The sequence below is a fragment of the Pan paniscus genome, chromosome 4 (genome assembly GCF_029289425.2).
Source record: "Pan paniscus chromosome 4, NHGRI_mPanPan1-v2.0_pri, whole genome shotgun sequence".
Taxonomy (NCBI): Eukaryota; Metazoa; Chordata; class Mammalia; order Primates; family Hominidae; genus Pan; species Pan paniscus.
In genome coordinates this window covers 22,227,140-22,243,746 of record NC_073253.2, presented here as the reverse complement: position 1 = coordinate 22,243,746, position 16,607 = coordinate 22,227,140, and the positions used below count along the sequence as shown (strand labels likewise).

Here is a 16,607-nt window from a genome sequence, read left to right as displayed (position 1 = left end):
TAAGGCTTGACATCTTATAACTTTAATTCATTATTTATCACAATAAATCAGTGAAAGAGGTATTATTATCCTTATCCTATAAATGAAAATATTACAACCCAGAAATAAGTGCATTTTGAAGAAAATGTTTTTACTGGGATAAAAACAACTTTGGACTTACTCTATATTACTGCAGCATACCTTTACAGGCTCTGAAAAAAAACAAGATTTCCATAAAATATATTTGTATTATAAAGTCAAAGTTAATTTATATTTTAGTACACTTCTTGGTTAGAAGGGAAATACCTAAAAGTATTTTTCCTGATGTAATGAAAAAGCCCCAATAACAAACTATGCCTGCATGAAGGAGGCCATTAAAAAAAAAAAAATCTCAATTTTTTTAACAATTAACACTACATTTATAATAAGAAAACACCTCCTTTTTAGATGAGACGTAAGGAGGAATACAAATACAATCTTATTAATCTATTAAATAAACATTTATTGAGAATCTATTGTGTCCAGAATAGCTTAGCATAATAAAGAAAGTCACAAAGAACAAGATGGGGCCCAACCCCAAACAGAAGGATAGCCTAATAGGTATGTGAAATAAAGAGAGAATAAAAACAAATGTATGCTAGTGGGATAAATTTATAAAGAGTGAAGACTTTCCATGGAAAACCTTAAAAGAATTGTGTTGGAGGATGGAGATAAAGTACATTCCAGGTAATTTATATGAACTGCTCGGCCTTAGATAAACCGTATAAGGGGATCCAGTATGTCTTGTGCTCCCTTCATTTCCCCTCTCTCACCTCTTTCAGGCAACCTTGATCAGACCTAACTTCTTGCTGCCCAAGGTCCATTGGTGGAAGACAATGAAGGAAGAAAAACTTATTTCAAAGTAGCAGAGACTTCTTTTATTACTGCTTCCAGCAAATTTAGAAACTTGCGGATTTATGAACCTAATTACTGTGACAAAGGATTCCTATCTCATTAGCAACCTGCAGAGTCCACTGGGAGCTTTTCTGTGTGCCCGGGACTTCCTGCCGCCCGTCCTCCCGATCCGCCCGATGCCCATGCTCCTCCTCCAGTTCTGTGCGTGAGCTGCCTGTCTGGCAATGCGCCCCACTCTGCCACTGCTCCACTCTGCCTCTGCTCAATGCGCCCGGCTCTGCTACTGCTCAATGCGCCCTGCTCTGCTACTGCTCAATGCGCCCCACTCTGCCACTGCTCAACGCGCCCCACTCTGCCTCTGCTCAGTGTGCCCCACTCTGCCACTGCTCAACGCGCCTCACTCTGCCATTGCTCCACTCTGCCTCTGCTCAATGCGCTCCACTCTGCCTCTGCTCAATGCGCCCCACTCTGCCACTGCTCAATGCGCCTCAGTCTGCCTCTGCTCAGTGCGCCCCACTCTGCCACGGCTCAATGCGCCCCACCCTGCCACGGCTCAATGCACCCCACCCTGCCACTGCTCAATGCGCCTCAGTCTGCCTCTGCTCAGTGCGCCCCACTCTGCCTCTGCTCAGTGCGCCCCACTCTGCCTCTGCTCAGTGCGCCCCACTCTGCCATTGCGCCACTCTGCCTCTGCTCAGTGCGCCCCACTCTGCCACGGCTCAATGTGCCGCACTCTGCCTCTGCTCAGTGTGCCCCACTCTGCCACTGCTCAATGCGCCCCAGTCTGCCTCTGCTCTCCCTTGTACATCCCACTGACACAGGAAGAAAACCCCCTTCCAGCTGTGCTCAGGCACAAAGAAACCCTTCATAGGCGACATCCATCCATCCAATCACTCCCTCAGTTAAATGGCCCCAGTAAGGGAGATCTTCGTAAGGGCCACCTACTCATCCTATCACTTACTGAACTACTTTTCAACCTTCATTTCTTGTCCGATGATCTCAAATCCTTTACCTTTTAGTCAATGTGCGTGCTTTACAATTCTTAAATTCTACTTGGTGTTTTTCTATATCTCAGTGAAATTTTTCTGAGTCTAATTTGAAATTCAAACCTGGACCCAGTGTTCTCTCAAAATCCCTACTAGTACTATGTATTCATGATGAATTTTTTTTAATTCCTACAAATAAAAGGATTTCCATAAACTTCCCCAAGAGTCTACAAATATTTCATGAGTGATGCATGCCAAAATGAGACTCTCACTCTGGTAAATACTGACTTGGCATACATGCCATCAAAGCATTTGCAGATTGATCTCAGTTAGATACTCACGGCCTGGTGGACTGATAACTGCAGCTGTAGGGAAGAGGGGAGGGAATGTTAGGCTTACTCCCAGCTCCCCTGCATACACTCAGTGTTCCTGAATGAGCTAGCAAACCTCATATGACAATTTGTGGTAACAAAATTGTGATCTTGACACAGCTCCTAGAACAACAGAGTACTGAATAACAACAAAAATTGCAGTGAGTGCCATCACCGTGAAATGATGATTCATTTGGCAACTGCCATACAATATAACAAAAATATACCCAGATGAAATGAAAGTTACTTCAAATTTATAAAATACAAAAAATCTTTAACTACCTATTCAAACCCCAACATCATATAGTTCTAGGATAGATTATATGATGTACAATGCTCTTCTCAAAGATGGTTTAAAACTTACGATGTCATGATTCCCTATATTTCAGGAGCTTGCTTTTCCATTCTCAGCTTGACTCTGCTTAAACTGTAAAGGATGGGCTACAGACCTTGACATATTCTGTGAAACCCTGAAGTAGTTGCATCCCCATCTGCTGTTTTTTTGAGCAGCATATCACAGACAGATCTGATGTCCACAGTCACCCCTCCCATTCATGTGCTCCCTTTGTCAGCATTCTCCAATGGCTCACATTTTGCTTCTAGCTTGTCTTAGTCTGTTTTCTGTTGCTATAACAGAATACCACAGGCTACGTAATTTATGAAGAAAAGAGACTTACCTGGCTCACAGGTACAGGCTGGGAAGTCTAAGATTGAGGGGCCTCATCTGGTAAGTGTCTTCTTGCCACGTCATAACATGGCAGAAGGGTAAGCAAGCACCAAGACCAGAGAGAAAGGGGCTAATCTTTCAAGATAATGCACCCACTCCTGTATTGATAGCACTGATCCACTCATGAAAACAGAGTCCTCATGACCTAATCACCTCTTAAAGGTCCCAACTCTCAACACTGTTAAAATGGCAATTAAGTTTCAACATGAGTTTTGGAGGAGACATACAGACCATAGGATAGCCTTTCACCTGTCAGTCCCTGATTACAGAGATTCCCATTCTGTCCCAGGAAACTTCTGTGGACCTCTGGGCCCTATTTTCCTTTAGGTATCATCTTTTCAATAAGTCTCTATACCCTACATCAGAGTTTATAATTTCCAGAGCACCCACTTACTCTAGAGGAATATTTTTAAAGATCTGAAGAGTTTGTGTCTGTTTCTACTCAACCTTATAGTAGTCTATCAATTTATTAGGTCCTGGGTAAAAAAAAAAATTAGAAACCAATGCACAATGCTAATAACTGTGAGATAACTTAATAGATATAAATGTTTCACAAAGGTGTTGCATAAGAAGAGGCCCATTAAGTAGATGTGTGAATCTGGAAGAAGAGAAAGGGTAATTCTGTTTAATAAGATGTTTCCAGCATTATCTTACTAATTTGCTAAGGAGCAGGTACAGGCCATACAGCACTTATAAAGTAATTAGAAATCCTTGATAATTGTTTTTTTAATTAACAACAAAATTTGAAGGAAAAAAAACCTGATATCCATTCCCACTTCTCTTCTGGATTAATTGTATTAGATTCAGGAAAGCAGTTTATGCACAAGAGATTTTTTCATTCCAAATTACAGGGTGAAGAGGAGACTATTGGATACTCATGTGATTTATGAAAGCAGAGGGTCCGCTTATTTCTCCTCCTTTTAATGTTACAAGAAAACCTGCTGATGATTTCTGACAAACTTTTGGTCTCTTATTAGGGGAGAGAAGATCTCACTGTAAACACTTACTTTCCCCTTAGCCCTTAATATCATGTTCCATCCTCAATTATTGAAGGTTACTGAGTCACATAAGTCCAACAAAGAGAATTTTGATCATCAGGAGTGATGACAAGGCCATCAGCATAAATATAACGAGCCCTGCATGGTCTACAGAAAGCAAATAAGAATATTACTGTGATAAATCTAGGCGCTTCATACTGTAAGTGAATGACTGATCACTCAGCTAGAATTGCCTCCCCATGGATTTAGGCTTCTATTTTATTTCATGTCAAGCATTATGCCTACTTCTATGTTCCTCTAAGTCAAGATCAAATATCCCTTCCAGTGAAAGAAAAAGTGCTGATAGGTGTTCCCGCCAAAATTGCGTCCATCCTTTTCATTAGAATCTTACCAAATTTTAAAGCTTACAATTTAAAATTCCAGTCATCTCCTGAAAATCAGTTTTCTCTAAGAATTTCACCTGCTGCTTGGCTTGAGGTGCATCTGTGTAAGTTTTTATCTTCTGTATTCTAGAATAAAAAAGAATGCCATTTTTATTTTATTCCCTTCTATGCCTAGGAATTGAGATTGTGTTCTGAGGTGGAATGAAGGATACAGGAAAGACCCTGATCTGTTGCATACATTAAAAATGCAATTTGGGGAAGTGTAAAATGTCCAAATTGTGACATTTCTGGCCTCTTTTATGGCCACTGAAGGAGATGGAAGACATTGTCACACCGAAAATCAGTCATTCAAAAATTAAAAATAAATGTTTAGCTAGGTGACCATACTTTCTTGTTTGCACAGGGACAGTCTCGGCTAGTGCCTGTGGTCAGGCATAATTATTAAAAGTGCCATTTCTCACCTTCAAAAGTGTCCCAGTTTATGGCTAGCCATATGTAGAAAGCTGAAACTGGATCCCTTCCTTACACCTTATACAAAAATTAATTCAAGATGGATTAAAGACTTAAACGTTAGACCTAAAACCATAAAAACCCTAGAAGAAAACCTAGGCATTACCATTCAGGACATAGGCACGGGCAAGGGCTTCATGTCTAAAACACCAAAAGCAATGGCAACAAAAGCCAAAATTGACAAATGGGATCTAATTAAACTAAAGAGCTTCTGCACAGCAAAAGAAACTACCATCAGAGTGAACAGGCAACCTACAAAATGGGAGAAAATTTTCGCAACCTACTCATCTGACAAAGGGCTAATATCCAGAATCTACAATGAACTCAAACAAATTTACAAGAAAAAAACAAACAACCCCATCAAAAAGTGGGTGAAGGATATGAACAGACACTTCTCAAAAGAAGACATTTATGCAGCCAAAAGACACATGAAAAAATGCTCATCATCACTGGCCATCAGAGAAATGCAAATCAAAACCACAATGAGATACCATCTCAAACCAGTTAGAATGGCAATCATTAAAAAGTCAGGAAACAACAGGTGCTGGAGAGGATGTGGAGAAATAGGAACACTTTTACACTGTTGGTGGGACTGTAAACTAGTTCAACCATTGTGGAAGTCAGTGTGGCAATTCCTCAGGGATCTAGAACTAGAAATACCATTTGACCCAGCCATCCCATTACTGGGTATATACCCAAAGGACTATAAATCATGCTGCTATAAAGACACATACACACGTATGTTTATTGCGGCACTATTCACAATAGCAAAGACTTGGAACCAACCCAAATGTCCAACAATGATAGACTGGATTAAGAAAATGTGGCACATATACACCATGGAATACTATGCAGCCATAAAAAATGATGAGTTCATGTCCTTTGTAGGGACATGGATGAAATTGGAAACCATCATTCTCAGTAAACTATCGCAAGGACAAAAAACCAAACACCACATGTTCTCACTCATAGGTGGGAATTGAACAGTGAGAACACATGGACACAGGAAGGGGAACATCACACTCTGGGGACTGTTGTGGGGTGGGGGGAGGGGGTAGGGATAGCATGAGGAGATATACCTAATGCTAAATGACGAGTTATTGGGTGCAGCACACCAGCATGTCACATGTATACATATGTAACTAACCTGCACATTGTGCACATGTACCCTAAAACTTAAAGTATAATAATAATTTTAAAAAAGTGTCCCAGTTTAGACAATAAATTACATGGTGATCCTACTTACAACCAAGTTGGAAGAGAGAATTCTTCAAGCTTCCTAAAAGTAATCTTCCAGGTAAATATGAGGTTTCTACTGGTACTCAACCTAAAAGAGAAAATATAATACTTCAGGGATTAGGGTCTAATTACATCTATCTTTCTGCAGGTTTTTATTTTTAAAAACCTCATCTTTATGATTAAATGTAGATATCATCCCCTATGACGAGGATGGACTTTTTTAAGTGTTCAAACCAACTAACAATCAGCTAACTAATTTAACAATCTAACTAACTAAATGATAGAGATTGAAAAATCACAAGACAGCTTACCTGTTTTCATCAATGTGCCTAGACCCAGGGGATTTGAATAAATGCCTCACATTCATTTATTCATTCAACAGGTATTCAATAAGTATGAAGAACTGTGCTAAGTGTTTTGGGGCATAGAAATCAAATCAGATTCAGACACTGCCCTCATGGACTTTATAGTCTAGTAGATAAGATAAGAAACATATATGATAAATGTCCACAGGAAAGGAGACTACACAGTACTAATTGAGTCTAGTGGGAAAAAAAGATGACATTCTTATCAGGGGACCTGGGATATATACTGACATAACCATTCTGGTTGTTTAAGTTTTGAAATACTTCCCAAGCAGTTGATAAAAAGAAATTCTCCAAGCCACCTTATGGTGTCCCCAAGTCACTTATTTAGGCCCCCAGGTCATCTTGTGGTGCCCCAACATGAGCCACAGCAGCAGGTGAACAAGTCCAGGAGCATTTCTGGTGAAAATAAGGATGGTCCAAATAGTTGCAGAGTAGACTGAGACAGCTGCTTGGGCAGTGGAGACGACGCAGGTTGGAAAGGTGAAGGACCCGTACACTGCTCAGGAACAGCCCAGTGTCCATAGGCCTGCAGAGCAGTGGCATTGGTATCAACATTGTCAGCAGGAGCCTGGCAATGGGCTGTCTAGATTGGTTCATCTGAGAAATGCTGGTGTTCTGATGCATCCCCAGTCAAAGCATAGACAGCACACACAGTCACCTCTAGCTGCAACAAAACATCAAGCTCCAGGGGACCTGGTGACTCTTTCATTCTATTCCCTATGGAAACACATTGACATGATTGTAATACAGCATTATTCTCTTGATTTTTACTAAGGGTCAGCATAAGAAATGACAGTATGAATACATTTTCCATATCTTCTTTAAAGGCCACTATTAAAGAGAAATTGATTGAAAATGAAAGTGAAGTGTCTTGAAGAAGATGGCCTATAAGCCTGAGAGTGTGAACAGAAAAAATAAGGTTAAAAAATATAATCAGAAAAAGCTGGCCTCTGTGAGGTTAAAATAATTCTTTGGCCCCTCACTATAAAAATACTTTCAATATTTTCTTTTATTTTAGTAATTCATGGTTAGGTTCTTGTTTATTTCCAGGAACATTTTCTTCTTACCAACTGGTATATATCCTTTTATTAGAAAATGAATACTACATGACTCATGGAATTTCTTTATTGGCCTTTGTGACCCGCACAGGAACTAAATTTAATGTGCAACTGTAGAAAATATCCCTAGCTTAGATTTCAGATCTAATGATCTCCTCTGTTCCTACATATGGCCCTTAATATTTTAGCCTTATGTTAACATCTTATTGTATATGTGTAACCCATATCAAATTCTCCCAAAATAGGAGACTTACATCAAGTAACAGGTATATTTATGGATATGTTTTATAAAATATACAATCTTTTGAAATTTTAGACAGAAATTTCAAGAAAGTATTAAATAGACGAAGTGTTCATCTAAACTCTGTGTCCTTTGTGGGTAGCGTCATAATACTCCACCCTTTCTTGAGTGCTTACAACAATTCTTAGCTCATATTTGTTGAATAACAAAATGAATACTGCATTAAGGAAGTATTTTCGTATTATTCTCAAGATCATAATGGAGGTCAAACACCACCATAATGATGTCAAAATCCCTTCATTTTCTGAACTAAATGTGTAACAAACTTGCCAAAAGTATATTAATCATCATCTGTGACCAGGAAATGTTTTTTAATTATTTGGATATTTTGTGGTATTCGACATAGCAGGGATTTTAGCTGGAATGCAACTTAAAGAAAATCCTGTCTGCAACCGTAATGCAAAACTTTCCACTTAGCAGGAGAACACCCAGTATATCTGCCTCTCAAGGAGTCCATTCATTTTCAGTTTCCAGCGTTGAGGTCCCCCTCTGGAACTATAGCAAATTAAGAGGTGTGTGATTCTTGAAGCTTTGTCTCTTTTACATTAATAAAGACTAATCATGTTTAAACATGTTAGCACAGCAAGTCCGGGGATGTGGGATAGGATGCCAGTTCTAAAGTGAAATTAGTAGTGTGAAGAAAGCTATGTGAAAAGTCGTGGAGAGAAATTGATTGAAAATGAAAGTGAAGTGTCTTGAAGAAGATGGCCTATAAGCCTGACAGTGTGAACTAAAAAAATAAGGTTAAAAAATATAATCAGAAAAACCTGGCCTCTGTGAGATTAAAATAACTCTTTGGCCCCTCACTATAAAGCAACTGCATTAAAAGGAGAAAAAATTATACCCATAATATGCATGTTGCACAGAAGATACCTTTCAGAAAGGAGTCATGAGCAGAAAATTTTCTGGGTATAAGAAAACAAATGAAGAAGGAAAAAAATGAGCTTGCTCTTTAAAACCAATGAAAACTTTCCTTTCTCTCTCCCTTCTCCCCTCCCTCCCTCTGAAATATACATACACTGTTCCTACCTTGCTCTCCCCTTCTTTGCAATTCTTAGATTATTATGTTTATCTGAAGTCTTCTGGTCACTCTGATGGCACCTCTCTAACAACATGAGCCTGCTGACCACCCGCTATTAGTTGTGAAGCTCGACCCCCTCTCCTGCTACTGCTTGCGTAAAATGTTAACATTTATAACTTGTTTTTACTGCTTACTGTGATGATGTGTGCCTTCATTTGTCCCTCATGATTACAAGGGAGGATTAAGGCATCACCTTGGGGTACCAAATACTCTGGGTTCATGACCAGAACAGCCATGCGCCCTATATCAAGATACAGAGGGTGGAACCTACACATTTTATTTGAAGCTCCTTTCTGAGAGGAACAGAAGCACACACACGGTGTACAGGTAGTAAATCAGGCTATAATGAGCCACACACTGCTTGTTAAGCATTGTGAGCAGTTCACAAGCTACATAGTGAGTGAGAATCACTGCCTTAGGGTAAGTTGTTCTTACAAATAAGAAGTCAGGACCTCTGAGGCCCATATTCATTTTGCCTAATTTCTTCATGCTAGGTAGGACTTCTATAGTTAAATATTTTTCTTCTCATGTGATATTCAACTACAGATCAAACATTTGGGGCCATTTTGCATTAATGCAAAGTTTCATCATGGTGTACCAATTTCAGGTAGTTAAGTCAATAATCATAAGGAAGAGGAGAAAGAGAAAAAATAAATGATTGTATGCTTGCTGTGTGCTAGGAGCTTTCTGCATATTATCCCATAGGAGGCTCATGCCACTGAAGCCAGAATTTTTATTAATCCCTTTTATACATACATAATGAATTGAGAGAAAAAGGTCAAATCTGCACTTGTGGCTTCAAGTGTGGCCATGGAGAGCCAGGGCTTAGTTTATCAAAAAGTAGGCATTAGTAGCTCACAGATTGCATTTTTGTAGCTCTTTACTCCAAACCAACTTTGCAGAAGGGTTCTCACCCACCTGACTGTCCCTAGCAATGCAGCTGCTTCCTTCCCTTCACTTGATTGATCATTTTTAATAGAAGGAAACAGATAATTAACTAATCAGGCAAGACATCTATTAGTGCAGACAGGCTTGTAGCTAAGTATTCAATTTATTTCAGGATGTCTGTAAAAGTGTTACATATTGTCAAAACCTTGCATATTATAAATAATGCCACCTTTAGCTAGGGGTGTATTTCTTACCTCTAGAGTCTTATGAAGTCATTCCTCTAATGGAGAAAGAGAGCTCCCGGCATTCTTAAAGGACGTACCAGTGTTGCGGAGGACACTAGGTATTAAGTGAAAGGGAGAAGCATATCCTAATTCCTTTTCATCCCCTCCTCCCTCTACCCATGGAACAACTGACAAGCTGAATAGCTTGTGGGGGTGAGTTGATCAGTAGGAGTGAGTGAAGAAGGCTAAGGCAGACAATTCTCCCAAATTAGTCCGCTGCCAGTCTTGGTTCACTGGCACTTTGACACCAATGTTAGGATGCGAGTTTATTGCAGTGGCACTTTGGCAGGATACCATTTCACGAGGAGCTTCCAGCTCAGAAAAGAAGAACAGGCCTGTTATTACTGGATGCTTTAAATTCATGGGCCTTGCAAATGGAGAGATGTGTTTGTCAAGAAGTCCACATTTAAACAAATACTTGATGTTGACTTTTTGTGTGGGGGAAACTCACTTAACCCTCTGAGATCTCACATTTCAGCTAAGAAAGAGCAGTGGTTAGCTGGGTTCTATAGAAGGAATGATAAGCATTATAAATTCTCTTCCAAAATCCAAATTTACTCAAGAATGCACAACAGAAATGAACATTTATAAATGCCAAGAATAAAGCATATAGTGAGAAAGGTGAGGTTAGATTGTACCTATTTGTCATAGGATTTCACTGGAAGCCTTTTAAGTAAATTCCTCCAGTTCTAACAGATAATTTGTAGGTTGACACAAGTGCTGTGATGTGTTGCAGATGCTGTAAGTCCTCTAATGCTGAGAGTGTGAGCAAAATCAGCAGTACTCTCCCCCCATTCCCTTTTTTAAGTTGTAAGCAGACAACCATGTTCCATAGGTCACAAAGTGTAAAGGTTAAACCTGTAGGATGTAAAGTGAGGAAACCAATTCACATGTATTATCTGAGAAATTAGTCTCACTGCTTTAGAGTCATAGGCTTTGAAAGTAAGGAGCTGACTCTTAATCAAATTCAACTTAGCAAAATTAACCTAAGACACATGTAATGATGACTGCTATTGAGTGATAATTAGCCATAAATGGAAAGTAATTCCACAATACGATTAAAAGTTGTATTACTGTTTATTATCATAAAATATCTTTTCCCGTGATTCTTCCAGTATTTGAAATCAACATGAATGTAACCATACAGTTCTCAAACTTTGCACCAAAGCACCTCAGCATGCCACAATGAATTCATGATAAGATATTTTTGAATTTCAGAGGGAAACACAGAGATATTGAATATCTGTCAAATACTCCATAAACTACCAGCTTTGAGTTATTCACAGTGTTATTACTGATTCCTAGCTTCCTTTTGGTGACATCATGCCTATGCAAAACTAGGTTCTCAGCAGTTACTATGAGCAGGTACCACATGAAAATCAATGTAGAATGTGAAACAGGATCTAAGGCTTGCAACGTCTCATCTGATTTCAAAGTTTGAGAAGCTGCATGAAGCCCAATAAGCACACACACCCCATTTGTATGTCATACTAGATAAGAGTCAAACAAAAATATATTTTTTCAATTGATGTGTAATTTTTTAAATGGCCAATAAGTTGTTAGGACATAAACACTCAAGTGTTTTTGGACCTAACCACTTAATTGAACTGTTACTTATTTATTTTGGCCTAGGAATGCTGTAAGAAAAAAATTTAAACACTAAGAACACGGTGAGCAAAAAAAAGTTTGAGAAGCTCTGATGTAAACAGTTTTCCCAAATCTCTCTCTCTCTCTTATCTCTCATGCACGTGCATGACACACATGTGCATCCATATCTACACTCTGACCCATAATTTAAAAGGGATTTCTACTTTTCCATTTAATAGATATTTATCGAGCATCATGTATGTGTTAGGCACTGAATTAGTCTAGATAACACAGAATGAGTGGAAACAATAGTCTCTGCTGTCACAAAGCTTAAGCTCCTGAGAGACAGGCAGTTGACAACAAGTAAACACCCAAACACAGAACACAAACAATGAGAAAAGAATAAGAAAGGGTTCTTTCTAGATTTCACTCTCTAACTTCAGGGGCTCCCTTTCCCCCTCACCATGCAATAAAATTATGCTTGGCTTCCCTCCCACAAAACCCTAAGAGAGTCTTAAACCACACATGCCCACTTGCCCACCCTACTGAGGAGTAGCAAACAGCATAATCAACATACAGGATTAGAAGTAGCATCAGAGACAGCTCCAATTAGCTCCAATGAGAAAGAGCTCTGGGTATATACATAGTCTTGAGACAACTGAACAGAGGTGTGCTCAACAGGGAGCTTGGATTAGGCAACAGGAAAAGGAGAAAAGGACCCGGTGGGAACCAGCCTTGTAAAAGGCTACATCCTCAGGCAGGACACCTCTAACTAGTCTGCTACTCTAAGAATCAGTAATTTCAAAGCATGTCACTTCCCACCTAGATGCTTGGAAGGCCAGGAAATAAGATTGATAGAGGATGCCACTGAAAAGAATATGGGAGCCTTGCCTTTTGGTCTAAACCAACTCCTGTTTGCCATCAATTCTCGGACAAACAAAATTGTGCACAAAGTATCTCCCATCCAATGGAAGCTTTTCTCCTACTCCTCCCTACTTTTAGCAGGAAGGAAGCCTAGACACTACCAATGACTAGACTAGTCATGACTAGTATTATTGGATACTACCGCTGTACCCTTTTCCATAGCTCTACATAGAGGTACTTGTGCAGTCTCCTTACCAGAAATAGCCATGCTTAAACAACAATCACCAAACAAATCCCTTGAGTATTTAAGTAACAAGGGGAATTTCAACTAGAAGCAAACTCTACACTTCTATGCATGCATTTCTATTCCAAAAGGATTGTGGATGATGAGAGAGAAAGTAGTGCCAGAACAAACAAAGTGTTAGCGAGAAAAGCAAATGGAGATCTTGCCTCTCCTAATAGAGTGAGATTTCTGGACTAGAATATTTGTCTTCCTTCTCAGACTTGCCTGATATTAGCAGTGATACTTGGAAGAGTCAATCACTCTGGTACCATCACAGGAAGGAAAGTAATTCTAAGTGATAATTTAGAGCCTATGAAGGATTTTTATGAGACTCCTCCTAACTGAGGAACTCAAGAGAAATCAAATGATCTCCTACCTACATTTAGCAAATTCAAGTTGGAGAGTATCCTATGCCATCGGACTTAGAGCTGGGCAACTCACTACATGCTTTCACAGCAAGAGGACTAGAGCAATTTGTCTTACAGAAAGAAAAAGTACAAACAGAAGGACAAGAGAAAAAAAGCAATTTGAAAGGTGGTGCGATGTTCAGCTATCTCAAGATGTGGAGGCAATGCTTCTTGTTGTTTTCTGCCTTGCTGCGAAGACAGCTGTAATTATGGAGTAATTTGCCAGCCTCCTTCAGCTCATGAACCTTCTAGGTAGGAGCCATACTCATTCCCTCATTGACACATAGTGTGCAATAATGTCAGTTGTGTTTCTGCTGTCAGATGCTCTCCGCTGCTGGGGAATCATCTACCCAGGTGTGTTAGCTTTTTCCATCTGAATCAGAGTAGTCCAGCGCAAAGAAAGCAGGTTTTCAGAAGAAAAACATTAGCACTTGAAGGATTTTTTTTTTTTAGAGAAAGAAACGATGTTTTTAAAAAGCATTATCATGTTGTTCAGTACACAACTGGGTACTTAATGGTATGCTGTCTTGTTTTATTCTCTACTGGAATTGCTAAAGTCTAGAACTGGACATGACCTCAGACCTCATCTAGTCCAACCCTTTAATTTTAAAGATTTTAAAGAGAACACCATGGAAAAGTTTTTTGGCAGGGAAATAATCTGAAGACAGATTTTCAGATTCCCAGATTGGTGTTTCACTCTATTCTGTCTGTCTCAGACGTTTTAGAAGACAGTAAGTTTGGGATTGCCAATATGCCTATATCTTCATAATAATTCTCAAATACTTACCCCCAATGAATTTCCAAGGTTTTTTTTTTTTTTACATTTTTCTTGTAAGTCTAAGAAGGATAAGTTGTAAGAAAGAGAAATCCAGACAGGAAAAAAAATATGGTATGAAGACTTTAGATATTTTTTAAATTAGTTCTAATAATAGCAGCAAGTATTTAATGCTTACTCTATCCCAGATACTGGAGATGAACAGGTGGGCAAAAGTATACAGTGATCCTGTGATCAAAGAGCTTAAACCTAGTGGAGGAGTCATACATTAATTTAAAAGAACAGAAACCCCAGCACTTTGGGAGGCCGAGGTGGTTGAATCACGAGGTCAGGTGTTCAAGACCAGCCTGGCCAAGATGGTGAAACCCTGTCTCTACTAAAAATACAAAAATTAGCTAGGCATGGTGGCGGGCACCTGTAATCCCAGCTACTTGGGAGGCTGAGGCAGAGAATTGCTTGAACGCGGGAGGCGGAGGTTACAGTGAGCCAGGATCGCACCACTGCACTCCAGCCTGGGTGACAGAGCAAGATTCCGTCTCAAAAAAAAAAAAAAAAACAGAACAGAAACACATTTATTGAGAGTTTTTAACGTGCCAGAAACACTGAAAGAGCGCTTACTCATTATCTCATATAATCCTAACAAAAAAACTTCAAGATAAATAATATTACTTTTACTAACATCATCCCCATTTTATATATGAGAAAACCAAGTCAGCATGAGTTTAAGTAAGAGCCATAAGGTCTGGCCGGTGAAGGTAGAGAGATGAGATTTGAACCCAGGGAATCTGAAGCCAGACCCCAGACCTGACTTGCTTAACCACCAATGTCTGCCATGATGATCTATAAAACAGGAAATGTGGCAGGAAATGTTCAATGCCATTAGAGAAACCCACAATATTTTCTTCTGCCTTTCAAAGAAATAGATATTTAACTTAAAACTATTAACCTTAAATCACGGACCCCTTCGATCTGAGTTAAAAGGAAGAGTGCAATCTATTTGAAAACAGAGGAATGACTACTTCCCATTCTAGTCTCAATTACCACAAGGGACAATAACCCAGATCTAAAAACATTTTATAACACCGGGACAAAACACCTCTTATTTAACTTATGTGGAGCACTCAAAAAAAATCACATGACCTTTGTAATGGGCAAACCACTGTGATGACGTAGGTCTTTAGTTACTGGGTGGGCATTACCCTCTGGCCTCTGCATGATGTTAGCAGTCCTACTTCTTGGCACTATGCTGTAAGTTGAAGCATTTTGCTATGAATCTTGCCTTTCTGACTTTGAAAGTAGGGTGACCAATTGTCTCAGATTGCTTGGTACCGAGGTCTTTTCCAGGATGCAGACTGGAGAAACTGGGACAGAACTAAAAACAAGGACAGTCTCAGGCAACCTTGTCTTCCTACTCATGCTTAGCATGGCAGCTGAGTGCATGAGGAATTGATACAGCCCATGTGAGTGGAAAAGATCCAACCCTGCTCATTTCTGGGTAGCCATGTCCGTCTTCATGGACTCCATTGTTGATCATAGCTGATGAAATTAGTGGTTTCTTTACTTAGCACAGTGATAGCTCCTCGGTGAGCTCACCCTCTTCTTCATATGACAAAGCCACAAAAACATCTTGGCTGTCTTGGGCTATAAGATTGCCTTTGCTTCCGATGTGGCTTTCATTTGATCCTCAACGTGGGCATCTTCCCTGTTGCAGGACTCTGCGGCAGGCCACTTTGACCGTCACCCCAGTGACTGTGCTGGTAGTGGGCCAGCTGACAGCCTCAGCAGACTGTGGGGATCTGAGGTCATGTCTCAGGCTTGTGTCTGCCTGAACAAGCCATTCTGCCCTTCCAGCTCTGCTGCAAACACTTTTTGTTAGGAGGATTTGCCATGACAAAGTTTCCTCCCAGAATTCTATATAGCAAATATGCATAGCATCCCTCTACCGCGCCTTCCTTCTCCACCCATTCCCCTTAGTTTTACTACCCCTCCCACTGCCAGCAAGGGTTCGAAGCCAGAGAGATGAGCCTGGACATGAATGTCTCTATCCTTACATTTACTTCTCTCTTTGAATGACACTCCTTCCCCATCAGAAGGCTTTATGTTTCCTCCTAATGGGAAGTGTTCTTTTTTTTTTTTTTTTTTGAGAAGAGTCTTGCTCTGTTGCCCAGGCTGGAGTGCAATGGCACGATCTCAGCTCACTGCAACCTCCACCTCCCAGTTCAAGCAATTCTCCGGCCTCAGCCTTCTGAGTAGCTGGGATTACAGGTGCATGCCACCACGCCTGGCTAATTTTTGTATTTTTTAGTAGAGATGTGGTTTCTCCGTGTTGGTCACGCTGGTCTTGAACTCCTGACCTTGTGATCCACCTGCCTCTGCCTCCCAAAGTGCTGGGATTACAGGCGGGAGCCACCGTGCCCAGCCCCCGCGAACTTTTCTTACATCACATTCTATATATCTCTACAATGGAGCTGGCATGTAGAGGGAAGCTCATGAAATTAAAAAACCCTAAACTTAAGAATTGAGGTTGCTACTCCAAGCTAAGCAATGGCCTTCTATGCCAAGGGACTCTGCCTGAAACTATAAATGCTATTGGTTCTATGAATAAAAAGTTACTAAGCAACTTG

The 16,607-nt window shown here is 40.0% G+C and overlaps 1 long non-coding RNA gene across 1 annotated transcript in view; it reads right to left on the bottom strand.

Moving 5' to 3' along the window:
- Positions 1 to 16,607, bottom strand: part of LOC134730420 (uncharacterized) — a 108,970-nt gene that overhangs the window by 32,462 nt on the left and 59,901 nt on the right. The window contains exon 3 of the long non-coding RNA XR_010112179.1: positions 6,095 to 6,175. This is a non-coding gene — a long non-coding RNA (uncharacterized LOC134730420). The remainder of the gene's footprint in view (positions 1 to 6,094; positions 6,176 to 16,607) is intronic.